The sequence below is a fragment of the Amblyomma maculatum genome, chromosome 10 (assembly GCF_055883805.1).
Source record: "Amblyomma maculatum isolate TAMU_Amacu chromosome 10, ASM5588380v1, whole genome shotgun sequence".
Lineage (NCBI taxonomy): Eukaryota > Metazoa > Arthropoda > Arachnida > Ixodida > Ixodidae > Amblyomma > Amblyomma maculatum.
In genome coordinates this window covers 91,136,793-91,164,706 of record NC_139353.1, presented here as the reverse complement: position 1 = coordinate 91,164,706, position 27,914 = coordinate 91,136,793, and the positions used below count along the sequence as shown (strand labels likewise).

At 44.0% G+C, this 27,914-nt stretch overlaps 2 long non-coding RNA genes across 2 annotated transcripts; both read left to right on the top strand.

Annotated features, from left to right (window-relative positions):
* On the top strand, window positions 1-25,040 carry LOC146176997 (uncharacterized). The gene is made up of 3 exons (XR_014701250.1): window positions 1-154; window positions 18,086-18,137; window positions 24,784-25,040. It is a non-coding gene; the product is annotated as an uncharacterized LOC146176997 (long non-coding RNA).
* Window positions 25,041-26,441: 1,401 nt separating this feature from the next.
* On the top strand, window positions 26,442-27,384 carry LOC146176996 (uncharacterized). Its single transcript, XR_014701249.1, has 3 exons — window positions 26,442-26,488; window positions 26,564-26,625; window positions 27,187-27,384. It is a non-coding gene; the product is annotated as an uncharacterized LOC146176996 (long non-coding RNA).
* Window positions 27,385-27,914: the final 530 nt, after the last annotated feature.

Genomic DNA, 27,914 nt, shown 5'->3' with positions numbered 1-27,914 from the left:
GTACCATATTTAAAATAATATATATTGTATATATACTCTATCACGACTGCAGTTGGGTTCAATTTGCAGGACGTATTTGTGAAGATCTTTAAGCAACTGCGATGAAATTTCCAGCACTTTTTCTTTCTTTCATGAGCATTTACGCTACGGTGGAGTAAGTAGAAGTTTTCACATTTGAGCTAAGAAAGTAATAGTTAAAATCAGGAAACATGTCTCAAGTATTGTACATGAAATTTCGCTTTCCAGCCAATACATGGTAGCATACGACCATGTTCTTCCTGGGCGGATCCTATCGGCTGGAAACATTCACTCCATATTTTTTGTCTTCTTAAATCTCGGTCTGATAATTTGTACCAGCTAGTATTTAGTGGCTTGTGTACGGTTTTTCACTTGATTAGAAAATATCGCACAAATAACAAAAAACTGTTGACTCTGATATTTTGTATATTTTCTATTCGGAGCGGCGGCCCCGCTGCCAATTAGGAAGGTGTCAATGTTTTCAATTTAGGCGGCACACAACGGTTTCTTATTCTGTGTTGCTGATGCTGTGTTAATATTTTGTCTGTAACATTTTGTTGAGCATCGCAATTTAGAGATAATAAATACATGCAGAAACACCTTCCAATGACAATTGATGAATTCTACAGTCGAGAACAATTTATGATGAACTAAAATTCTATTCAATTACAATTGACATCCTCATAACTGGATTCTGGCCGAATGAAATGTATGTAACTACCACTACGTGATCTCAAGTTGGATTTTGTACAGATAATTTCTTAGTTCTCACTATTTAATGTGCTGTTTGGTACTTCGAATGTGAGCACGTCGGTAGTCTGCACAGCTTCTGCACTACATTCTATAAAGTCCACGAATATTGTGCAGCTCCTTTCCTCGCACTAATGCTCTGGCACGTTGTAACTGTGTATATGCATGTATATTTAATATAATGCAATTTATTATATTCCAAGTAACGTGAAAAAAAAACGATTGTGTGACACGCTGCATACATGGGCACTGAAAAACAAAAGGGAGCTGCAAAGCTAAACATTTATGCTTCATTTCAGAACATTCCAATAACGAGGACAATGGGGATATGAAATTAGCATGATCAGCATTACGTGCTCAGGTCAGCCAGCTCAGAAGGTTTCATAAATGGGTATCGCAGGCTTTTTGTGTTTTAGGAGGCTATTATTACAGCCAGCTTTTGTTGTTTTTTTTGTTGCTTGAGCGAGAATCAAGTTCTGAAGTCGTGACTTTACAAAAACAGAATCAATTCCTCGATGGTAAACAAAACGCAGATGCTTGATATATGCGCTGAAAAATGGGTAGACGAAAATCAACGAATAACTCTCTTTGAAAGATGACTCATGTTTAAGTGTGTGACCGGCAGAAACCACTACGTTAGCTGGTTATACCTTCATAATTACAACTGGTAAACAACAAAAATACAAGACAATACAATACAAGAGACTTCCAAGCTTTCGGTTTCGCAATGCTAATGTTTCTCCATGCTTACAACAGTTCACGTACTTTATAGAAGGAACGGTTTGTTTAATCTCCTCGCTTCAAGGACGAAACCCTATCGAGGCGAGGAAGTTACGATGTCTGAAGGGTATTGCAGTAGTAAACATAGACACAGAGGTGTACTGTCTCAGCGTGATGGGTTTGGTAGGATAATTGTGGCTAGGGTTTCGAAGGGTTGAGTTTCAAAGGGCAATAAACAAGTTTTCAAACCTATTGCTCCTTGCACGTATGCAAGGGAGGATAGACTACCTCTCTAGGCTTCGAGACTGCGGCATTTGCAACAACCACACCACCTCTTCATGACCCTCTGCGTGAACTTCCTTTTTCGCGCATCGAATAGCGTTCCCTATAGATCCGTAATCGGGATCGCAGCGACTAAAACCTATACATTTTCCAATAGTCTTCTAATTTAGGCCTATTTCAGCTTTTGTGGCCATCTTGTTCATCAATACTTTCCAAAAGAAGCTAGATTTCTGCATTACCTGCGGCCTTTCCTTCTCCTGGAAGCCATTCTGTTACACACGAAGGCAAGAGATTACCTTCCCTTAGTATTACAGGCTTGGTCCGGGTCCTTTTCTGTTTCTTGATTTGATTTCTAATTTATTACAATTAACGACGTTTGTTCATTGACCAACCTTTTCTTTAGCGCTTGCCTACCAACTTGATCTCAGCTTTACAAGTCAACTGTTCTAACCTTTTCTGGTAGCTTGCCTACCGCAAATACAATTATTTGACTGCAAATCTTCAAAGTCATGTTGCTTATCTGGCCACCCTTCGCATATCGAACCCACATCCTTCTCATGCATGGGATATCTTTTCGATTGAGGGTGTTATCTGTGATGTCGAAGATGAAGAACGGCTTTCCCAGATGAGAACTAGTGCTTTTTGAAAACCTTTTGCAATCCAAATGACATTTTCTTTACCCAAGTTCATTTTCTTTTGTTTTATTTTACATCTTTGCTATACAGTTCCAAAGCTTTGATTGTGAAGGTAGTATACAGCATCTCTTGAGATGAAACGACAACAAAATGCGTCGGAATCGGCAATTAGTTTCACATCAGGTTTAGTGTGAAGGCACTAGTTTGATCAACAAAGCAGAGAAAACAACTCGCTTGTGCCTGGATAGTTGTCATAGCTACTGTGATGCTAAAAACCGGAAGCGATGAGGCGGGCGATGGCACAAACTATGAATATCCGCTTGGGAGATACCTTGTTCCGTATTGACTCTAGTGCACAATTTTGTTGCATAGTGTCACTACATGTATTGACAGATTTCCGCTTCTAACTAAAAATTTGACAGAATCTTTTTACGTGCAGCCTTCAGGACGAGCCATAACGTTGTGCTTTCCATTTACATCTTGACGTTAGAGGCTGTGGTTGCAGTAGCGGCTCGAGCCAACGGCATAGACGCCTTTAAATAATAGCTGAGTTGTAAAGTCAATTCACTCAATTTCAACATATGCAATCCGTCAATGCTAATTACAAAGGCCATGGCCAACAGAGCAATTTTTCTGCCTTCCCCTGATACCCTTTCCTTCCCTTAGAATTCAGTTTGTTACCCTAAGCGACCATTGGTTATCCCCTCTTCCCACTACATGTCCTGCTCATTCCCATTTCATCTTGATTTCCACTATAATGTTAGTGTCTTGAGTAATTTTTATGACCCGCTCTGCACGCTTTCGATCTCTTATTGTTGCCTCTAACACTTTTCTTTCAATACACCTCTGCGGTGTCTTCAACGTAAGTAAACCCACCTTGTTAGCCTGCATGTTACAGCCACATAAGTGAGTACAGGTAAGATGCAACTATTATATACTTTCCTCTTGAGCGATACCGCCAAGCTGCTAGTCAATCTGCGGGTGCTTGCCAAATGCGCCCCATCCCAATCTTATTCTCTTTCATGGTCCGGATCTGCGTTTACTACCTGTACTAATTAGACATATTCGCCTACTGATTCCTGTGCTTCGCTGCGTAATTTAAACTGCTCTTCCTTCACGAGGCGGTTTACATTACCTTAGTCTTCCACATATTGAGTTTCAAGCCTACCTTTGTACTTTGCCTGCCTAGGTCATCAATCATTCCTTGATGTTCATCCTCTGAGTTAATTAGCAAGGCAATGTCATCAGCAAATAGCAGATCACAGTAGTATTCTCCATCTACCTTTATCACTAACTGCTCCTACTCCAGGTCTCTGAATATTTGTTCTAAGCAAGATGTAAACAGTGGTGGAGAAATCGTCTCTCCTTGCCTAACATATTTCATTATAGGAATTTTGTTACTTTCTTTATGCAGAATTATGGTTGCTGTGTAGTCCCTTTCTATATCTTCCAACACTTTCACGTTCGGCCCATCTCCACCCTGATTTCGCAATGCCTTCATTACCGCCGAGGTTTCGACTGAGTCAAATGCTTTTTCGTAATTGATGAATACTATGTATAAGGGCTAGCTATATTCCGAGCACTTGTTTATAACCTGGTTGATAGTACAGATGTGATCTATAGTAGAGTACCCTTTCCGAAAACCTCCTTGATCCCTTGCTTGGTTGCATTTTAAGGTTGTCATGATTCTATTAGCGATTACCTTGGTAAATACCTTATATTTAACAGACATTAAGCTGATTAGTCTGTAATGTTTCAAGTCCTTAGCGGTCTCTTTCTTATGAATGAGGATATTGTTTGCGTTCTTCCATGATTCCTGTATCGTCGATGACACCAGGCACTGCGCTTAAAAGGTGGCCAGTATTTTACTAGGTAAGCTACCCCTAGAATACTCATCTATAATGCCAGATATATGCTTATTTGCAGATCTCGCGTTACTTCCAGATCTCCCATCTGCAGTAAATCTCAATAACACAATACATGCTCTCCATTTACTAGAGAATACGTATCGTTTGGTCTTCTAACCTCACGAAGCCCTCTAACATCCATTTCATACGCACTAGTTTCTCTAACAGGGCATCTAAATTAGCCTCAATAGCTGCGGTCTACCTTTAAACAAGGCCAGGGTAAGTGCTTAGCAACCTCCGCTGCCTGACAGGTCAGAGGTTGTTTATGCAGGCGCCAAAGAGCAACTGTTTGCTGGCGTCAAGCGAAGCCCTTCCACACCTGCACACAGTTAAGGAAGCCTCAATCCAGAAAAGACTAGGTGCCGAGGTCTGCTAATAAGGCCTCCAAGTTCGTCTTAGGCATCCAGTGGGAAGCATTTTAACTGAACACAGAACATTTGGAGGAACCATTTGCGTCATCGTTAGCGAAGAACTGCTCCCAATATTTTCACCAACAACGCAAGAACAAATGGCACCACTCATGGACATCGCCCAAGAAGCTGTCGAGCAGGCCCTGGGCGTCAACCAGGCTACAACTCCGATGCAACACGCTCCAGCAATAAAAAGTGCTGCTTCGTTTCGTCATGCTGAGTTCCGACGAGTTCCTACAATCCCCTTAGAACTGAGAAATCGCCTCTGAATGACACTCCTTGGACCCGCCTCCCAAACCTACAAACCACACTCCTGTCCCAATACGTTCGGCACATGGAGGACCTTATGGAATCGGTTTCTCTGTTTCCAATGCGACAAGGCCGGCCAGGTTCTACGCCACTGCCCGCAAAGACGATTCGGCCTTCGTGGGTTCGCTATCAACGTCCCACTACCCTCCCTGGTCCCTGGTGAGAGACAACAGGATATCGACTACACGTACTGGGGATATTGCTTGTCATACAGCTGGTACTCGCTTCCTTCGCCGTTAAGTAAATGGCTCAAGTCGGCGGTCCTTAGTTACTTGCAAGGAACTTTCCCTAACCGCGCAAGCTAAATAGAGTAACATTCGGAGGTCAGGTTGCCACAAAGTGAAATACGACCACGAGTGACGGTGCTGCAATAACAGAATATTGTTCAAAGCAATCACAACCTGGATGGGTACGCGACAAGAACTAATGCTGACATCGCCGACCAATAAATTAACAAGGGCGTTTGCAAGCCGGCCGTGACCTCAGTACGCAGCGGTACATATATACATATATACATATATACATATATAGAACACATGGGCCAAAGCGCAATGCGAGGACGTCAACAAGCAGCCTTGAGTATGCTGTCGACGATTGCACATTTACTGCCCTAGTAGACACAGGGTATAGTCTCGAAAAAGCCGAGAATCAGGTAAAATCCTGACAGTAACCACTCCACGTTCACAGACAAAGACGCCTGAATTCTTCTTCAAAGCCTTTACGATCAAAACTCTTACAAAGTGTTACTATGTGTAACTGCGTGAACGCCAGGACACCGCGATCAAATACGGCAACTACTTCGCAATGACGTCATCGAGCCATCAAAATGCTTCTTAGGGGCACCAGTCATTCTTGTTAAAAATCAAGCACACTTTGCTTCTACGCAGATTATCGCCGCTAGAAAAAGGTAACTAAGAAGGACGGCTTTGCGCTACCATGTAACGTTGAAACCCTAAACCGGCCCTGAAACGAAGTATTTCTTCTTCATGGAGCTGAATACCGGGTACTGCAAATTGAGGTTGACGAAAGAATCTATAAGTAGACCGTTTTCATGAAACCAGAAGGCCTCTTCGAGATTAACGTAATGATTTTCGGCTTTTTAACGTCATTTTAAGGATCTTAACCTTAAAGTTCGTGAGAACAGGCTTCGCACAGTGCTTTACGGTACCAAGTTGTCAGAAAGCATAGAATGTCATAATAGAATGTCACTTCGGACACGAGGGGCTGTTCTTACTGTGTAAGAGCCTACGAAAACAGCTACTATTCCTGAGTTTCATCTTGTTTCATATAAGAACGATGTGAGTGGATTCTTTGCATTTTGCGCTTATTGCTGATAGATTTCTATAAGCTTTTCGCGTAAAGGCGAACATTTGAGAGAGCTTGCAAAAGCAGGTGTAGCATTGAAATGGGAAGAGCAACACGCGAAAGCTGTGAAGGAACTTCAGCGCCACTACAGTGCCTTCCTGCACTAAAAGATGAAAGCGCCGAGAATGAAATTCATATCTACGCAAGCAGCGCGGACCTAGGAGCAGTCATCGTACGGATAACCGACAGAAAAAGTTACCGCCTGCGATAGCCCGGCTCTGTGGAAACCCGCAGCCAAAAATTAGACGACCAAAAATGTCATGCCATCATTTGGAAGACGACAAAATTTTGTTTTTAGATATACGGAAAACCACTGATGGTTTGAGCGATCACAATGCTCACTGCTTGGCCCCAAATTCTATGGCTCCCTCCAGCTCTCTTGCTCATTGAAGTCTGCGGCTTCAGACATTCTATTCTTTGGTCGTGTACAAATCCGAGCGCAAGCATTCTGATGCAGACTGCTCGACTTGAGGCCTCGTTAACGCACCGCCGAAGAGGAAAACGACGCCTTCTTGGAAACTGTAAGCGCCCACAGTTTAGCTCAACAGTAGCGCTCTGACACTTTTCAAAAGCCAGTCGACTGCATTGAATGCAAAGCGCTCTTCCTCTTTGTGAGTTTGGACCTGCGTTGTTGTCCTTTACAATATGCATGCACATTTTCCTCAAGAATTACACACTCAGACCCCATAGCCCTCCCCACAAAACACTTTCGACAAATTAGAATGAATCTAATGGGACATTCCCCGCTTTATCAATGGGCAACAAGTAGATTATCGTGGCCGGTGACTGAAAAACACACCTCTCGCTAATAGGAATATGTTTAGAATAAAAAGTGAATGACTTTTCGAGACCGTTTTGAAAATGATTAGATTAGACACTATTCTATAAATCAATTGTGAAGCTAGCGCATGATCCCAATAACACAAATAGCAAATCACTAGAGGCTGCCGTCTCAGAAAGGTGTGTAAACTAAACCTAGCTCCTCAAGATGTGAAAAGACGATGTGTGTTACAAAAAGTAGATAGCGCTTTGATTCAGTTTATGCCGACTACATACACGTCCACTGAGGTTCCAGCCTTTATTGCGCCACATTTGACAGCAACACATGCGTGGAATGTCGGCCAGGTAACGTAGTTTTGGCATAGTTTGTAGTAGAGAGGAAACCAGCCTATCTAAATCATGCCACTAATGATCCAGACAGAAAAATCGAAGCGTCGCCGGTGATTACCAATGTCATAAATGCAGCTTGGAGCGAATTACTTGGCCGATGTCAAAGGTTACAACGTATGCCGACACCCGAAGAATACAACGCTCATAAATATGTATGGTTGGAGAGACAATGTTTCCTCTAGATATAATATATTGCTTGTCGGATAGGCGTTTCTAGCATGTGACGTATGTGAGCAGCGAAGAACGGAAGCAGGAGGAGGTGGAGCTCATGCGAAGTGAAGCTACCGGCGCGGCCTCTGAATCTGAAAGCAGAGACCCAGTATCTTAGACGTCTTCCATCCCTGGCCTGCAAGCACGGTTCTCAACTGCAGTGTCAATAGGGAGTAGTGCTACATTACTGAGAACACCCATGATCAGCAAGCGCTATGGACACCCGGATCTGACGATGTCGGTCAATTTTGTGGAGAGCTCAAGAGATCTTGGGTAGTCTTCCCCTGGCAATATCTACCACAAATGCGGTGCCGAGAGAACCGCCATACGTAATTCACGAAGCCAAAAGCATAACTAGTGTCCTAGACATCATGCCTGGGAATCCTGGTAAAAATTCATCTTAGGCGCTCAGAGACTTCTAAGATGCAGTAAGCGCTTCTGCGACACGGTATTAATGTCCCGTGTTTGTACTCATTTGCAGCATCTTTTTGTGGGGTGTGACGTCGCTATCGAACTATCTTCCTTTTTGATCGAAAATTGTTCCAATAGATTAATTGCTGATTTATAGTATTAGTTACGCTTAATTAGAAATTTCCAATTTATTTCAAAAATCATGTCTTTGTGTACTCATTTTGCAAGATCGATGTCTTCCCATCGATGTCTTCCCACCGATATGATGTCACCTTCCAAGTTTGTTTATTTGTTACCCAAATTTTGCATCCTTCAGTGATCGTAAGCATTAATTACATTAAAATACAGTTTCTTAATCTAACGCAACACAAATCCGCTGTTCTTAACCTAATTTTACGGTTTTTACTATTTTGACGTACAGGCTGTCCATGTGTCCGGACTATATTGACGTCCGACCTTTTTTTGACGGAAATTTGACAATAGTAGTTCTAATTACTTCATTACACTAGACGCACCAAACTTGAATTCTCGGCTTTTTTTTCTACTTTATCGCACGTGTTATGCTGTTTCTCCTCCTTTTATTCGTCCAAGCGCTAGCAAGGATGAACACCTTGTGCGGAAGCACACTTTCTGCGCACGGTCCCAAGCGTAGCAAGCCTTTCGCCTTAATATCCCGAAAAGCAGAACGATCGTTGTTGCAACGCGATTTGCGGTCAGCTAAACGTGCCTTCTATCCCTCCGGTGGATGCGGGAAGCGTTAGTATGTACCACACGGGAACTCCACCCAGCATGCCAGGCCTAATAGAGATGGAACCGGCTTTCAGTGCCAGTCGCTTCAATATAACAAGGCGCAAGCGCAGATGCTTTTGAAATGCGAGCAAAGCCAGGCAACTCTGGAATACTGCGCGATATACCAGCAAATGGCTTCAAATACAGCTCACTCCACTAACGCGGGTCACATGTAGAGAGGACAATGGCCTACCTCTGCCTGTCTCTGCCTACGTCTGCCTTGGCGTCACCGCAAGATGGCTGGGGTGATACGCAGCGCACCTCAAACTGGAGTCACGAGCTGCACTACCAGCTACTGTCACATAGCCGAGCCTTTTACTCACTCCACTCATATATTGCAAGCGCAGAGTAGGCAGCTGGACTTACTGCTTCTTCTCCCGAAGATGTGTTTAGCACACCACGCAGGATAGAGCAGAATCGCGTAGCATATCTTGCACTGAAAGGTCCTAAGATTCACGATAGCCCGCAGCCCAAAGACGGAGTCTAGACAACCCCTGAACCTCGTTTAAAGCACTCAGTAGCGGTTCATCGGTGCCAGAGCTGAATGTCGAGTGTTAGATTTGATATATTCTACAATGTGAGAAGGCGCTGTGGTTTTATTGATAGTGTAAGTTTGAAATAATTATGTTCACAACCTATATAGTACAATATTAACAGAAATCGGCCGATGTTAGTCTGGTGCTTGCTTTGAAGGTCATCATCGTGTTCACATTTGAAAATTACGCTCGATATCTATTTTCTCCCAAATTTGCTGAGGTTACACTTAAAGTATGACCGCGGGCAAATTTACAGTTGCGCAGGCCAAATTTTGAAATCGCCATTTGTATTTGCCATAGTAAAATTAAAGTGAAATTCTGTTTTCATCCGTTGGCACAGATAAACTTTTGGGGCTGGCCAAAGCAACATTTGGAGGTTGCCCAGATCACAATGGCCGATTTACTTGGACAACACTGTTGGTCCAAATAGTCCGGGGTAACATTTTTGGATTGCCGAAGCAAAATTTCAAACCGATCGAGACCAAATTTGGAAACCACCGTCTTGTCGCCATAATGTAATAAGGCTGGACATCGATATCGGTTGAAATCGGCCCACTTTAAATATTGGGTGGCACAACCAAACTGGTGGTAATCCCGGGTAAACTTCGGTGTCATCATTGTGCTCCCAATAGTGAAATTAGATGAAAGATAAATGTTTCATAATAATGGTGACTCCCGCAGAGGCCTTCCTACCACGATAGTTGCGTGCGTTACTAGCATCTCCATTCTTCCTTTTGACATTAAGTCCTGGAATAATTTGAAATTCCGGAATTGCAACGCTCTAGCGGCCAGCCAACATGGTTCCAATTCGTAGGCGAAAGCAAAGGCGGCCTGCGCCCCAAGCAGGTCCGTGTAGCGCTAATACAATACAATATATACGCTGCAGAGATAAAACCTCGCAAGCCTTCTCGTAGACGCTTTTCAGCAGATGTTACAAGTAGCACGCTAGGTCGGATTTCGAATCGGATTGCCGACAGCATCTTACAAGGACTAAAACGATAAGCAGAGAGGTAATGTTGTTGCGATGAAATTCCGTCGGTAGCAGCTGGCGAGCGACCTTAACGATACGGACGGAGATTCTTAGGTATTGTCTTTCCATCACAGTAGCTGATAAAGCCTCCGGCTGGAAAAGGTGGTAGCCCATGCCGCAGGTACTACGGTTAATTTATGAAAACGTCTACGAAAAAGCCCTTTCATATTACTACAAGTTGCTGCTGTGACGGGAACTGCAGCTGAAATTAAAGCGCTGGATGAAGCGCTTCTCGAATATGTGCGACCGATGCAACAACTCTGCCAACAAGCAGCCAACGCAGGCTTTCTTGATTTGAGCTGCTATAGATTCTGCAACTTGAACGAGCTAGCCTTCAAAGCACGCGGAGTTGGAGCTCTGGTTCAAGCGGCTCGTAATGCCAGCTCTAACCAAAGGCTCAGGACCGCCCCGAGCCAGGATGTCTTTGAAGGGGCATGACCACAATAGGTCGTGAAAGCGCCCTCTTGCAAGCCAGTTCGACAGCGAACGAATTGATCGCAATCTGGAATTGTACATGCATTAGGTGCATTAGGCTGGTATCACACTACCTGAAATTTTCGAAATATCATGGTAAAAGCCCCCACGAAGTACAATGGTAAAACCCAGCCATGACAAAGCGCGTACGGCTGAATGGCCAAGAGATCTGAGACCTGCGAGAAGGTTTTGCACCAAGCGATAATCGTGAGTGGCAAGTTGGTCTAAGTGCCCAAGTACCGAGGCGACAGGTCAAGCGTCGCTGCAAGAAACATCTACATCCGTGCCTTTCTTTATATGTTGCCAAAGCGCTCCCATATCCGCCGCGCCCACGTACATGAATGGAGACACAAACAAAAAGCAATCGCCTTTGTTGACCTCGCAGTGGTCACGGCTGCATTTCAGGGGTTGTGGACGCCGGCAAAAGAACTTCGTTCATTAGAGACGAATTCTCCTCAGAGCTCCGACGGAGCTCTGTTCGAGTGCTACTGCGAAGGACACAATTCTTGCCAGCTAGCGTTGAGGGGTGCTCCTGTGGTAACTTTCTCCTCGTAGTGCGCCAGAATCAGAGTGGGCGTAGAATGTATTTTATTCTCTTGTATGGAGTACACTACCGGGTATTGTAGGCCGATATTCTTGACGAAGACCTCACGAGTAGTAGGTATTGCCAATATGTTTTTTTTTGGAAGGCATGAGTGCCCCCCTAAGGCAATTCGTAGCCCATCCGGCTAAAAGGAAATATTTTTTACCGCACACGGCTGACCCGCACTTCTCGAGTACTCTACCGAACTAAGTTATGTCAGTCCGTCTCGGTGCTCTCTCTCCGAGGTCGGAGAACACACTGCATAGAAACCTAGGAACTGCAGATGAAGAGAGCGAGTTTCTGCGTCAAGGCCTATATCCCTGGCGGAGATCTGTAACCATAATTTTCATCCGAGATTGGATGTGAAATGCGGAAATTATTGGCCGACGCCAGAGCTGTTACGGCAGCCAACGTGACCGTCTGTTGTCGCTTTTGAATGACTTTGACGAGATGTTCAAAGATAAGACATCTACTAGTTTGTTGCGGCACCTATATGACGGGTGAAAAATTGCCCTGGAATTTTAACGAAAGGCCCATCAGGGCTGCCCAAAGAAAAACCAGCGATGAGTCGCTCCAGGAGTTGCTCGGTGCTTGTCTCATATGTGACTCTTCCAGTGCATGGCGATTCCGCGTGGTTCTGATGCCGACGTAAGATCACACGTGACGTCTTGCGGTTCAAAAATGCCGTCATATACAATATATTGTGACAATACCTAGAGAAAAGACAACTCGGCTAAAAGAGAGTGTGAGGTTCTTTTCTTTAAATCTTCTGGCCACCTTGTTCTGTGGCTTAGTCAGAGACAGCAATCTAAATGCATGACCAGACCGACCAATTTAACGACGAATAATTTTATGTACACACATGGACGGGACGAGAGTAGGACGAGCAAGTAGGACGAAGACTAAACACAAAATTGTCTACAGTCACCAGTTAGTTGGGTAGGGAGGAAAGTCGGTATAGACGGTTGGTCGAGCGTTGTAGGGTCGCTGACCTAGGGCCTCGGCAGGCTTAGCGAAAGACTAGGCCACCGGACGGGACCCAATGGAGGCGCGAGGCCTCGGGTTGCCGTTCCACGGCCGATGAGGCAAGTCTCCCCGACGTGCCTGGGTCCAGCACGGCGCCGAACGCCCGTGCCTGTGACGAACTGACTTTAAAGCAGCGGCGATGAACTGAAGCTGTGGTGCTCCCGGGCCCGATCGCCTGGGACAGCAGGAGGAACAGGACAGGATGCAGCCGGTAGGCCCTAGGTCTGGATCCCCGGGTCAGGCCTGGCAGAAGACGCACCGCTCCGAGCTCCATGCACCACCGATCGGCTCCACTGCTCGCCTGTTCTCTCCTGCTCGTGCCTCGCGCTCCTCGAGCCAACCTCCATGTTTTCCTCTTCTTCTTTCTCCAAACGCGGTTTTCCTTCTTCGTCTTTTATCAAATTCTCCCCACTCACACACATTTCTTCACAGAGAGACAGCCCTGTGGTAAGCGCTAGTCTATAGCTCCCAACTGCGAGAGCTCCTTCTTTCTCTGCCAGCTGGTGCACCAAGTGGCGTTATTTCATCCCTCTACAAAAAGAGCAAAATCGCGGCAGCAGGAGGTGAAGCAGTGCAAGGCAATCAACGCACGGTGTCACACTACGGCATCACACATCACTTGTTAAAGTAGGGTTTTAGTCGGGCAATGTGCTCACACGGCTTAGTATTCTGTAGGGACCGAAGTATCGCCCCATCAAAATTTTCTACCTTCCCAGACGTCTCACAATGGTCGAACCCCAAACTTGTTCCCCAGATGCATAACGTACTTGCCGGTATCGAAGGTTGCATCCACAGACTGCTTATGCTGAATGTTGAGGTGCGCAAGTTGGCACGCTTCCTTAACGGGTTAGGGGAATAGCTCTGCTTCCAGCGCCAACAATTTGTCTTCAGAAGTTGCACGATATCATGGCGTCCAAAATCTTCTGGACGTCTCTTCTGTAGATGACACGAAACGAAGTTAAGCGAGTCGTTTCCTCCATGGAGGTGTTATAAGTGTATGTCACATAAGGTACAATCTCATTCCAGTTCTTGTGCTGCGCGTACACATATATCGCGATCATATCGGCGATGGCCGTATTCAATCTTTTCGTCAGGCCATTGCTTTGAAAGTGATAAGCCATAGTCTTGCAATGGCTTGTGAGGCCGAGTTCGAACACGTTTCGAATAAGCTGTGTCATGAACGCTGTGCCTTTGTCAGTAATCACGTATGGTGGGCACCATGCCTCAAGATAATTTGGTGCATGAAAAAATTGGCGATATCAGAAGAAGGGACCCGTTCCCCTGCCTTCGTTACCGCTTGCTTCGTAAATAGTCGGTTGCAATTATTACCCATTTGTTACCTGCTGCAGACCTAGGAAAGTGGCCCAGAAGATCGATAGGACTTAGTCGAAAGGAGTAGCAGGTGTGTAATGGGCTGCAACAAACTGACATGTCTGAGGGATGGTGACTTACGGCGTTGGCACTGGCGGCAGCATCTGACGCACTGGTGAACAGTGGCACCAAGTTTTGTCCCTTAGTAGGACTGCCGAACTCGAGTAAGCGTGCGGGCTAAACCTAAATGACCGCGCAATGGTTCATCGTGACAAGCCAGAAGCATCTGACGAAACAACGAGGAGGTAGGGGCGAGTTTGACTACTCGAGATACGTTTGAAAAAAAAAACCATCGCGCAAATAACACGAAGAGAGACATCTGGAAAGATTATGGATGGATGGATGGAATATAGGAGCGTCCCCTTTGAAACGGGGTGGTAGCAGTAGCTATCATGCTCTTTTTTCTCCATATATCGTAGTTATTGATTTAGAATGGTTAACTAAACCATCATTCTATTCATTCAATTTTGCTCCTACATTACTAACATTATGTCAGTTCTCTGCTTTTAAGCCACCAATCTTCCAGCCGTTTTTTGCTAGTTTCCACCGCCGGTTTATTCACCCGGCCACTGTTATCTCTAAACCCCAGAGCTTCAGGAACAGTGATTGCGCCTGCATCAACTTCCGGTTGGATACCATTGCATTCGAGTATAATATGGTCAATTGTTTCACTGGAGTTTCCACATACAGCACATGTGTCATCTCCATTGTTAAATTTTTTTTTGTAGCCTCGTGTTCTAAGGCACCCTGATCTAGCTTCGAAAAGTAGGGCACTGCCTCTTGAGTTATCAAAGAAATCTTCCTTCCTGATCTGCATTTTCCACTTACGGTATAATTCCATACTCTGTTTCTTTTCCATCGAATTTATCCAATTTTTACCTTCTGTGTTTTTCACCTGTTGCTTAATGCTCTTTATTTCTCCGTCCTTGTTACTAGCATACTTACTAGTTAGTTTCCAAGTTCTTTTCCTGCATTGTGAGTCAACGCTTTTTAAGTACAGGTATTTAAATACCTTAGCTGCCCATCTGTTACTGTCCAATTTCCTCAGGCGTTCCTCATATAATATTTTACTCTGAGCTTCCCGTATTTCGAAAGATGCCCAGCCCATATCTCCCTGTACCACCTCATTTGTAGTTTTGCCGTGGGCACCTAGTGCTAATCGTCCAGCGGATCTCTGATTTGTTTCTAATGTCGACTGTACCTCTGATTTTAGGCATAAAACCGCATTTCCGAAAGTAAGTCCGGGCACCATAATTTCTTTCCAAATACCCCTCAATACCTCATACCTATTGTATCCCCACAATGCCTTATGCTTCATTATCGCCCTTTGGCCTTAAGTGATTGCTCATGCTTTTCAATGTATGCCAATCCTTTGTTTACCCATACCCCCAAATATTTATATTCTGCTACTCTAGGTATTTCAAGGCCTTGTATTTTAAGACCCTGATGAGTTGAGCCGTTGAAAATCATCAGGCCCGACCTATCTGCGCTGAAACTGAAGCCTAGAGCGTCCCCTTCGTCTCCGCAATACTTATCTAGAGTTTGCAAATCTTCCAGACTCTCAGCTAGCAGCACAATATCGCCTGCATACATCAAACTGGGGAGGCGCTGCTCTACCGCCTTTCCACCTAATCTATATGACAGGTTAAAACCTAGGTTACTGTCTTGTATCCTCCGTTCCAGGTTTATCATATAAAGCATGAACAGCACCGGTGATAGAGGACAGCCTTGTCTTAATCCTTTTAATACTTTGACATCCTCCGTACTTCTTATCCCTTCCCACGTAATTTCTACTTTGATAATGGAAAACGTATTCAGCACGATCCTTCAGGTGTTGAATAGCGGGTAAGAGTTTATCGTCTGCACGCTCTCCTCTCGAACCGTCAAATATGTGTCAGTGACCAAAAAAAAGGAAACGACCTTCGTCTGTCTCATCGTCATCCCGTCATTACCTTTCTTTATAGGGGCACGCGAAAACAGCGGTATCTTCATGTTTATCTTTGATTTATAGGCAATGGTCAAATAAATCGCACCACCGCTTTTTGTGCCGGGATCTTTTCTAAACAGACTAAATCCAGGCGCGACAAATTTGTTGTCATATATTTCCGTTCATCAGCCATGTTTCAGTTAGAATAGCAATTTCGAGATTATGTAATAAAAACAGTCCCCCCGATTCTGAAGCTTTATTTGCTATGCGCCGAGAATTAGCACTTAGAATTTTATCGACAGTTGGTTTGTTCTCATCTGTCAATTCATTTCCTTCCCTTCGAGACGATAAGGATAGGCATTATCTTCGTCCCATCCATACATGACGCCACCAAGGCTTAACATATCATAAAGAAGCTTAACTTTCGCATCATTTGCCTTTTCCTATGTTGCGACTGTTCGTAACTGTTTGCGTACATCACGCACCCTTTTCGAAACATCTTGAGACAAAGAATATTTGCAGTCCTTTTTTGGTTCCATGCCCTCAGTACAGATGCATTACAACGGTATGCTAGAAATTTGACAACAACCGAATATGTCTTACTTTCGGTCTTTCGGCCAAGCCTGTGTATTCTTTCGATACTTTTAATATTTACGTGGAACATGCTCACGAATACTTCTATTGCTGTCTTTTAAAGCAGCTCAGTACTCTCTGTACCAAACTCTTTACACTATGAACTATACAATTATTTCTGCGTCAGCTTTTTTCAAGACCGTTAACTTTTTTAAATAAAAAAATGAGCTGCTTCTTTAGTCAAGATAGGGTTGTATCATAATCATTTACGCTGCTGCCGAGTGAAGCAAGAGTTGATAATTTCTTTTCAACAATTTCAGTTTTACTTGTGAGGGAGGAAGTGTTTTGTTCCATAATAATTTGAGAAGCCTTCACTTTATTGCCTGAATAGGAGACTGCAGTTTGCCTTGTCCAGCAAGAGATTTCTGCAGCAGTTTCGTAAAATATTGCTAAGCAAACAAGGTATCATACTGAAAATACACATCATGGACAGTGTGCAGGGCAGAAGCAAACAGCGGTCATCACTGCGGTAGCATTTAGCAAGAAAATAATTACTAACCTAGAGTGCAAAGCAAAATGCATTTTTCAGCAGGTTGCCGGTTGTGCGGCTGCTATGCCCACTGCCGATCCCGTGTCTCGCTGGCTCTTTTAAAGAATCAGTATCGGTCACATGAGACGGCCTCGTCGACGTTGCTGTGATACCATACGTTGAGACAAAGTAGATGAATTGACGATTCGAGCCACGGTGTTCCCCACTTGCGAACTCTTCCAGGACCTGACTAAGATTACAGAGAGCGCATAGGAATTCAGTGGCCGGAAGGTCGGCGCATTGTGTTCGAAGGACACAAAATAGGGAAGCCGTAATATGGAGTGCAACGCATTACAGATTTTTTAGCATGTTGCCTGTTGAGCTGTTTTTATTCCCTCTCTAGGGAGGGTGCTAGGGAAGACGAAGGGCTTTCACTAGCCGCCTATTACTCGTTGGTTTGGTGCGAGCTCCTATGGTGCGGGTATATGAACCTATAGAAAATAACGGTCACATTCCTTTTCGGTATCTTTTCCCCTAACTATTATGGCGAATCAGCTAGATCCCTGTTGTGGTTGCCAAAGCGGGCATGACAGCAGCAGAATCTTAGATTATATGCATGTGTTACAAGTACCTTCCACTGACTTCAATGACTTGGGTTACACTAGGTCGCTGATGAAGCCATATATTCCATCGTTCAGTGTATAATCTGTACATAATGTTCTTGCAAGACTATTGAATAAAACAAAAAAACGGTCCGTAGTGAACATTTGAAAGTTGCAATTTGTCATCAACGCTTAATTCTTTCACCCTTCTCTTCGCCTTAAGACTGATATTTTTCTGCGCCTAATTACCATTTTTAGATATCAACGTTCCGAAGCAAAACGTAGTCCAAATTTAGAATTCACTAATACATTACAGACAGTTTTTTTTTTTTTGCTCCTGGCATAATACTTTGAATTAGAGCTGTGCGTGTTGTCATATACATTGCATGTTGTTTCCATTAGTTTCGTAATTTATTTAGCAGCTGATGAATTCCGTTGCTCTTTTTTTTTCCTTTTAGGTCAATGTACGAGGGGCAAGGCTTTTGGGCTCATAGAAGATGCCTGAGATATGTAAGACGCACATTTATTACGGCAAAATACTTTCTAGGCTACGTCAGCAAGTCCGTGTCCGCAGCCGTTGTGTCGCTCTCAGAACATTTGGGATAACATTAATTAGATAATATGTGTGGGCGCGATTTTGGCTCATAATAATGAGGGGTACATAGGAGTGTTTGAATGTATAGAAGGGCTCGCAATAAGATTGAGTGTGGCGGACTGTGTCACTGTAGGGTCGAAGAAAAGGGTTCCTGTCTGCTTGTGAAACCACTCGGAAGAAGAGCCCCGCCTGCCGAAAAACGAAAGCGTGCCTACTTGTACTACGGCTAAGGGGGATATGACGGGTGCCGCAGTTTGCTCCACAAGACTTGTCAGTGAAGGGAAAGATAAATAAGCGCTTCGTCATTTCGACCTCTCTAATATCGAGAGCCTAGAGCGAGGAGTTGAGAGTCTCCTACATCGTTACTGCGACCTATTCGCTGCACCAAAGCTGGATTTGGGAAGGTGCGGAGTGATTACGCAGCGTATTTTCATCGGAGACTCACCGCCACTGTACCAATGGGTGTATAGATTTCCTCGCTCACACAGAGAGGAAATGGATAGGAAGGTCCAGGAGTTGATCGAGAAAGGCACTGCTGAGCACTTTAAATCTCTTCGGGGAGCGCCGACGATTGTAGTTGAGAAACCTGACTGTTCATTTCGATTCGTAATAGATTTCCGGTGGCTGCAGATTTCCTACCACTCTGGTCGTATGCATTCTAGTGCCTACGCCCTGTCTAGGCCACGTCTCCAATGTGGCTCTGTCTCTACAGCGCTCACTATAGGTGACTTCCTTCTACTTCCCTATAGATTCCCGACATGCCGAATGAATACAGGACGATCCCTTGGTTCGCTTCCCTTCTCACGCTTATATCTACACCCTCTATACATCTCGCCTCTGGAACTTCGTCGCCAAGCTCGTCATTTTGCCATCCGCGACGCCATTTCTTACCGAACAGAATACTTTCATTAACGTCATTTCTAGGCACCTCTGCTCGGACATATGCGTCGCATTTAACGCCGACCTTCAGTGTGCCCATGCCGGAGTGTTGAAGACACACTGGTCTTCGCCTTCGGTATTATTGGCGGGTATGTACTGCTTCGTGCGTCATTACGTACGCGCATGACAGGAATGCCACTTCGCAATTGCCCTCCACGCCGATACACCGCTCCGCTGCAGCACTTGCCCTGTCCCAGCCCGCTATTCGATTGTCTGGGTATTTATCTCTACGGGCCACTGCCAATAACTGCAGCTGGTAACCATTGCGTCATCGTGGCTGTCAACGACCTCAGCAGCTACTCCAAAACATCTTCTTTACCTTCTGCGTCGGCGCAAAACGTTGCGTCTTTCGTCCTCCACCTTCACGTTCTGCACCGCGCTTTCTTTACAATTGCTCAGTGACCGCTGGCCGTGTTTTCCTTCTCAAAACCGTCGAAGCCCTCCTTCAGCAGTGCCGCATTTACAGTTGTGTCTCGGCGTATCACCCGCCGACATAACACATGACGGAACGTTTAAACCGAACCTTTAGTGATATGCTGGCCACGTATGTCGCATCCGACCACTCAAACTGGGACCAGCTTTTTCCGTTTGTCACGTACGGCTACAATACTTGCATAATAGCACGAATGGCTTCTCCCCCTTTTTTCTTACTTATGGCTGTGAACCTAGCACAGTGTGAAGAGCACAGTGTTTACTTTGGACACTGTGCTCTCTTATCGCCCTGATATCTCCGAATCGACCACAATATTTCAAAAAGCGGCATGTGCCGAAGAATGACGCCAGCTCGCCCGATAATTCACAAACTAGAATCAGAGTCATCGAAAGTACCTCCACGCACTGAAATGTCCAACTCCTTCATAAACCACTGACTCCCTCGTGTGGCTTTGGGTTCTTTACCGCCGCCGGCCTCTCTGCCAAATCTGCTTCCTAATACTACGGTCCTATTGTGTTGTTGCCACACATCACCAGTGAACTACAATATTGAAGCGCTTGCGCTAACGTCGGATATGCGTCGCCGTGAGCGTGAAACGGTGCACGTTCACCTCCTCAAGCCCTGTTACGACTCGCCTTTTGCGTCTACTTCGCGAGTCGGCAGGACGCCTATTTTGCTCCCGGGAATAATTGTGGCGTAGCGCCAATGCCCCGTGACTATCATAAAAATGAGTGCAAGTCGAAATGGGCGTGCTGAGAAAGAAGACGACGGATAAAGGAGACGCACATCTCGCTTACTATTTGAGCGCTCGACCGGAACGCTGACCTGTAATATAATTTACTATTACAATATATATATATATATATATATATATATATATATATATATATATATATATATGCAAATTGCAATACAGGGTTCTGTGAAAGAAATAACTTTTCGCTATCACTGACCTGTTTCGTCTGTATTAAGCCCATCCGCACGTAGAGCCCGCTCACGGGATACTTTATATTTTTCGAGAGCGAATATATATTTTTCGAAAATGCCTGCTGCAGATCAATATTTTACTATAATGCAATCGATCATATCACACTTTGAGGTAGAGTGCGGTTTAACTCCATAGTTGCAGCAAAAAAATCTATGCTAGCGTTCTTGTAAAGCACTGTTTTTCCTCAGTAACTCCAAACGACTGAGCTGTAAAATCTTGTGCCCCTTTAGTGAGGTAGGATAGGTTTTTAATAGGTGTACACATACACAGACACGCACAAGTATATAACTATACATGCATACATACACATTGTAATAAAGGAATAAATTTATCTACTTGCAGCAACCAATTATTGATCTGAACTGCTCAAACGAAATAACCAGTTTGAAAAATATTTTTATTTGGAGGGGTTTCAGCATATCCAGAAAGCTTTTTCCCCTACTTTGTGCTGTTCTCTCCTCAGCGCACTCTGTTGTTTCCTTCCATCGACTGAACATTGTTTACTTTGTAATTGTATGTGAAGATGTACAGTTGTCCATTATTACTACGAAGAGGACGCGCATGGCACTCGAAACGTCGAGGCGGCGGATCGTGTTGTCTACAAGAAAGTTACAGTGCACCCCTGTTTTCTTCTAGAGCAAAAAAAAAAAAAGCAATCCATCGCCCCAGAACATATATAGTGTATTAGCGGCCAAACCCGGCGTTTCAAAACGAGATCTTCACACACTGCAGTGAAATTTCGTTCGCTGTGTGTGTAGTTTCAAGATTGCATTTTGCATTCAACATAATAGAAACGTGTGCATTCCTCAATTTGCGGACAATTTTTCGGCCATAAAGTACACAAATGCACTAAAGATGTGGTTTTTATGTTGGATAATAGCTATACCTAAAGATTTTGTCTAGAACCCCCTCTCTTTACCATGGGGACTTCGGCAGTTTATTATTGTAAAGTGCGTGATCGTCAGCATACAGTATTATTCCCCTCTATAATTAACAGCAACGGATGCTTATAAATTAACGAGGATTGATGTAGTCGACACTGAAGGACTTCGTCTATACTTCAGACTTATTGCAACCGCTAAACGAGCCCTGCGAAAACAACAGTCCCGACTGTCTGTTCCCAGAAATCGTGAATTTGATTTTTCTCCTTTGAAGCCACTGTGGTGAGGCCAATATAAATCACCATTACTACTTAATTTTTAGGGTGAGATGTATTTGAAGAGCCCAATAAGTAAAGGTGGTGGCATCGTATCAATTCAGTATCAACTGTTGAAATTTTGTCAGAAATGTCGGCGCTTTTTTTTTTAATCAATCGGGTAGTACAACAGGTTACCCCGGTGAAACAAATACTGTTACGTGGCCCCAAGCGAGGAAGCGGCTCAACACGGCGACAGTGTGAAAGATGATATAGCGGCTAGCATTGCGCGAGGGCTCCTTACGCGCAAATAGCGATCTTCTTCGCAACATTCCCTGGGGCCACCGAGCGGTCGATCCAGTCGGTTCATTGCAGTCAATGACGGCATGATGTTGAGTATATAGGGAGATTAAAGAAAATTGCTTGCCACCACCATGACTGATGCTTGGGCGATCATTCTCCCCTGGAACTTTTCAACCATCCGCCACTAAAGCATCCATGGAGCCGGTGGCTCGAGGTAGCTTCGGGCGCCGTGGGGGGGGGGGGGGGGGGGGAGGGGGGTGCGTGTACATGTCCCTCTGGTCTTTGGTCTGGTCTCTGCTCCGGTCGGTTGGTCTCTGTGACATGTCTTAAGATCCGGGCAAGGGGTTGACCGGGGGTAGTTTAGGCTTGTCGGGTCTGGGCAGGAAGGGTCATGGCGTAGCTGCGCGGTGATATCCACGGGATATCGGTCATTGGTTTCGGCGTGCGGACTTCTTCGGCGCTACAAGGTAAGGATAGGAGTGACGCACACAAAATGTTACGTAGTGACAAGTGAGCCGATGGCGCAACATGGTGACAGTGTGAAAGATGATTTAATTGCTGGCCTAGCGCGAAGGCTCCTATCGTGTCACTGCCGATGTTCCTCGCTACAATATCATATATATTTCCGATGTGTTTTAGAGCTTATTAGTGACGGGGTACTCTCTCTGCAGCCCACGCAGGAAATGAAGCCAGGCTATTTTCTTGTATACAATACTGTGATATGTACGTTAGTACTGTTCAGAAACGCTAACGCCAGAGTGAATGTTTTGTAGTGACATATGCTTCTCATTAGTTGATGTCTTAGTAATATCTAAGACAGAGCAATACTGCTGAGTTTAGAATGTTTGGTGATTGTTATAACGTATATATGATAGTTTATTCAAATTGATCAAGATTTATTAGTTTTTACGTTACTTAAACCTACACACAGAGGAGCTGCAGAAACATCTGTGGGGCACAGCTTGCCAAAGTCCCCTTTGGCTTGTCGGCAGAAGCGGCAAAATGGTAGGCACAGGCAATGACAAAGTTTAGTACAATACATACCGACAGCCAAAAGAAAGCATTGATAAATTAAATACATCTGTTATAGTACTATGTACCAAAAATACAAATGGACACGAGACATTACACACAGTCATAACACAGATATACATTAGAAGTGCTTTGTTCTTCGTAGTCTGCAAATCCAGCAGATGACTTAGATGAGCTGAATTGACCAAAGTTAGTAATTGGTTTTTGTTTAACAGAGTAGAAAGGATATAATTCAAACACCCTCTGCCTATATTGAACCGGGTTTTAGACAAACTCCAAACTGCCACGAATTTTAAGCTTGATTCTGATGCTGAAACGTTATTTGCTCAATTTATGTGTTTCCATGACACTACTATGAAGGAAACGTTTTGCACTTTGTGCTCACCAGGCTACATTGAATATGTGAACGTATAGCACTCAAAATGTACAGGCACTCAAGATAAGTAATTGGTATTATAAGTAATTGTTACTAAGTGGCAGAAGTTCATTTGAGAATGAGAAAGCGATTTACAAAGTTCAGCCTTGATGCGTTCGGAAGAATGTATATTGAGGGACAAACAATTCCACTTATCAGGGTGACCTACGGTATATTGTGAGATATATGCACTTCGCAAGACATAGTATTTTTGTACCGCCTGTTTGTACCGCAGAATATTGCGCCTGTTTACATAAATTATGCGCAAAGAATTAGCTTCGAAATATTTTAATCTGGAATCTTTTTATTAACTGTTTTATTGCACATAATATTAAAGTGATAAATGTCACTTTGAAATAAAAGCCCTTGTACCCTTGGCATATACAACACACTTTGCAGTTGCGCTCATGCTAAAAATGTCTATAGACATGGGTTGAAGAATGAACGACCTAATATGTGGCACGCCGTCGACGACAGGCTTGAATTCAGTATGTGCTTTATTTTAATAAACAAGCTGTCCCTTAAGAGATAATTGAGATTTTAAATCCATTCATGCTTTGCCGTGTATAGTGATTGTTCTATTTCCATAAGAAACGAATTGTGGTTCACTAGATCAAACGCCATCGAGAAGTCGAGAAAACCTACGCTAAAAATAGATTTCGTCTCACACTTTGTTACAATGTAATCCATTTGTTCAGAGGCTATTTCCATTGATATTTGAAAACCAAATTTACTTCGCGAAGTAAAGGTGTTTATCACCAAAACTTGAGAACCTTTTCTACAATTTTCTTTTTAGATTTAGAGAAAAAAGACGGCATAGCTCGAAGGCCGTAATTTCCTCAAAAATTGCAATCGCCTTTCTTATTCAAAGCTTTTATTGCGGCTGTATGCAATTTTAAGGCAATGTACCAGACTTTAAACAGATTATGTGTATTTTCAGGAACGAAGGCTATTATTTAAACTACAAACTTTGTGGGTCTTCCTTCAATGCTGTAAATATCACAGCAGTAGCTGTACTGGCTGATATGACTTTATTTAAAATCGGTTGTATAAACATGGTGATATAAATTTAATTATCAGTCATTGTATGGGTCATTTAGTCGGTAGATGAGCACAATGTTAGTAAAGAATATTGTTTCCAGAACTTTATTTCTGTTCATCAGTTAAAGCTCTACGGATGAAGCTCAGGTATATATCAATGCAAACACAAACTGCTGGTTTCGTGTTTAAGATACAATGATTCCCGTTAGTTCTGACAGCTGTTGACTGAACAATGCCTTACAATTTAATCAGCGCGAAATTTTCTCTACCTGCAGTGCGACCCTACCGTGCCTATACATCGATGCCCTTCTCCGGGATGCCGGTGCTACAAGTACGTGTGGAATTCTGGAGCAGGAACATGCTTAGACCCCAGCCAACCCTTACCACGTGGCTACGTTCTAGTTCCTGGCCAAGTGCGATGGACATCAATGGGCGCACAGTAAAAACATTCATCATTGTGTTGGACATTTCTATAATATATTGCTTGTCTCAAACATTTTCTTAAATAAATAAAGCTGCTTGGTGGTGAGAACATGAATTCCCGATTTTCTTCGCGTTTTGGAAACGTCAAAAGCACTTTTCAATACATAGCAAACAGTCAAATAAATAGAGATCAGCTGGCTAAACACGATGTAATTATACATGATGCCTGCAGAGATTTACGAAGGCCTCACTAGCGATTCTGTGCAAAAAGGCGGTGGGGCGCGCATAGGAAAACTAGGTGTCTATTGAGATTATAAGTTTTCTCGATGCATACAGTACGCTGTAAGCAAAAAGAAGGCTGGATTCTGCTTGTGCTAATTGCATACAAGGGGTTGAACCAAATCAGATTCTAAGATATATAATCCCGGCAGACCAAATTGTTTTCAGCGGCCTGATACAGAATAGATGCGAAACTGGCGGAGGGGCAGGTACCTTATTTACACATGCCGGAATTTGAGCCTCCCTAATATTTCCAAGGACATAAGAGGGAGAGGTGGAAATTTGTTACCGGAAAAAAGGTAGTATAGAATCTGATGGGGCGGCGGGAAAAGTTACCAATGATCCAAGTCAAGTCAAGCTATTTATCAGAATGCTGCAGAATACAAGTGAATGCATTACCAGAATTTGCACTCGTATTGCCACAAAGGAAACTTTCATCACCATTGCATACTCGCCGTAACTTCATCCATCTAGGAGAGGTGTGTAGCCAAAGCCTGTACCACAATTTAGACGAGAAAAATGTGTTTTGCTCCACCTGAAACAGCCTCGCTTTAGAAGTAGATCTCATAAACTCTCTAATCGCCTCAATTCTTTTTCGATCTTATCGTGTGGGTATGCGCCACCGCTTATTTGGTAAATAATAAAAGCAACCTGGTTTCGACTCACCGCAGGTGCACCCGTCAGCTTTCAGCCGTCTTTCATCAGATTTACAAAAATTACTACTACTTTCTACATCTAGGATCGCGGCCGTTTCGACCGAATCCCGAGGGTCTCGTCTTTACTAGCCGTCAATCTATAACCATCATAGGAGCCTTGTATGGAAACATCGCAATGGGCCCCATCCCGTCAGGATGAGCCTTTTCTCATTCCGAGCTGCAGCTTAATTGCGCGGTTTAGAGCATTTTACGTTATGCCCCTTTCATATCGCGCACCTTGAGTTCTATTTTTAATGCATCGTGCCAAGCATTTTGATAGTTTGTTAAAATATATATACGTGTTGGCGTCCTCAAGCTCATTAAATTTCCCACCCCCTGAGACCACCCTATACTAAGGAGTCGACGCGGCTGTCCTCACACACTACCGTTTTTACCCTGAACGGCATCAGTTTCTAGGCCGCACATCCGGAGTAACGCCTGTCGGATACCGCAGCGGATGCGTCGCCAGCTGTAGCTCAAGAACTAACATCCCTTTCTTCAAGGCCATATCTGACTTCGTTTGTCAGTCATGCGTCTCGCCAGCTACGAAGCTGTGGAATGGTGAAAAGTAGTAGATTCCTGCGTAAGTGTGCCGTTGGGATTCAACCTTTTTGCGAAATCATGACGCCATTACATGAGATGTAATAATTTTGCACAGTGGATTACCAAAGGCCAGCTTTCCGGATCTTTCCGACCAGGCCCCGTCACTAGGCGCATTAGGTAAGATGGCCGACTGCTGTACCCAGGACTTTGGGATCTCATACGTGCCGCGGCGGCTGCTTTTCGATGACAGCGAAAAGTAAATAAAGCGTCTGCTGCTTCGGATGTTAACTCATATAAATTATCAACTTCCCACTAGACACGGCTCTACTCATGCTTTCGCCAACCTGCAACTATTCGCCCCGGTAATTCGAACCCAGCTAATCCATTTGGTTTCCCCGGTTATATGTATAAGCTCATTATGAGTATCAATCATCCACTTTCAGGGGACATGACACTTCATGCGTTACACTTCATCGAGACTCTTCAGCGCGTCGGCGCCACCTTTCATTCAGCAACTACGCGCACAACGATTTATTATCTGTGTTAGCGTAATGGTTGATTCTCGTCAGCGTTTGGACCTTCACCACAGAAAAATCCACACACGCGTTCCTATACATGCGCTGCCGACGTACTGTCCGCCCATTCAAGTAGAATCTGTTGTGAACTTTCGATATCGCGGCATTTGTGTTCCTGGGCGTGTGACCGTCGCCACAACTACACCTCTATTTTTTTTTTCAGACACTCTTTTCTCACTGACTGGCAAATACATTTTACTCAGGCACTCCCTACTGAACACTCTTCGGACGTCTTCCTGTTAGTCATCAGACTTCGAACTGCCTTGTCAATGACATCTGCATGGAGACAGCTTGAATACACTGTAACCGCGGACCATAGTTGCCTTGCCGTTTGTTCCTCTTGTATAATTTTCACTTATTAAAGCACAGAACTTGGATTATGGCTCTGTACAACTACCGCACATATGATCATATGGACGAAGAAGAAATGTTCAGCACTATCTTGAACAACAAGGGCAATGACTCATTTCAAAGCTTAAGCATCCGTAAGCAGGCAGCAGTCTTTCATGTGATATCGCGCAGCGTCTTTCTTACATGACGACTACTCTGGCTGCAGGTTTCCTAAAATACTTTTTTGGTTTCCTCGCCCCCAAGCCAGATTTTAGTATTCCAATTGTTATAGAGATGCTCATCCCTTTGTTGGAGTGTGAGTTTATCACTGTTTATCTTTTTAGGTTGAATGTGTAATGTCTAAAACGCCGAACGGTATGCACTTTCACGGTTTTTGTCCCAACATACTGCTGCATTTGCAGAATGCGATTCAAGTGTCAAGTTTACAAGTATTGCACAAAGTAAAATTCTCTGAGCAGCATGCTGTGCTTCATGAAGCAAGAACGCGTAATTCTGTTCACCGTAATTTCTTTACAATAGTTGATAGTGTACACTACACAC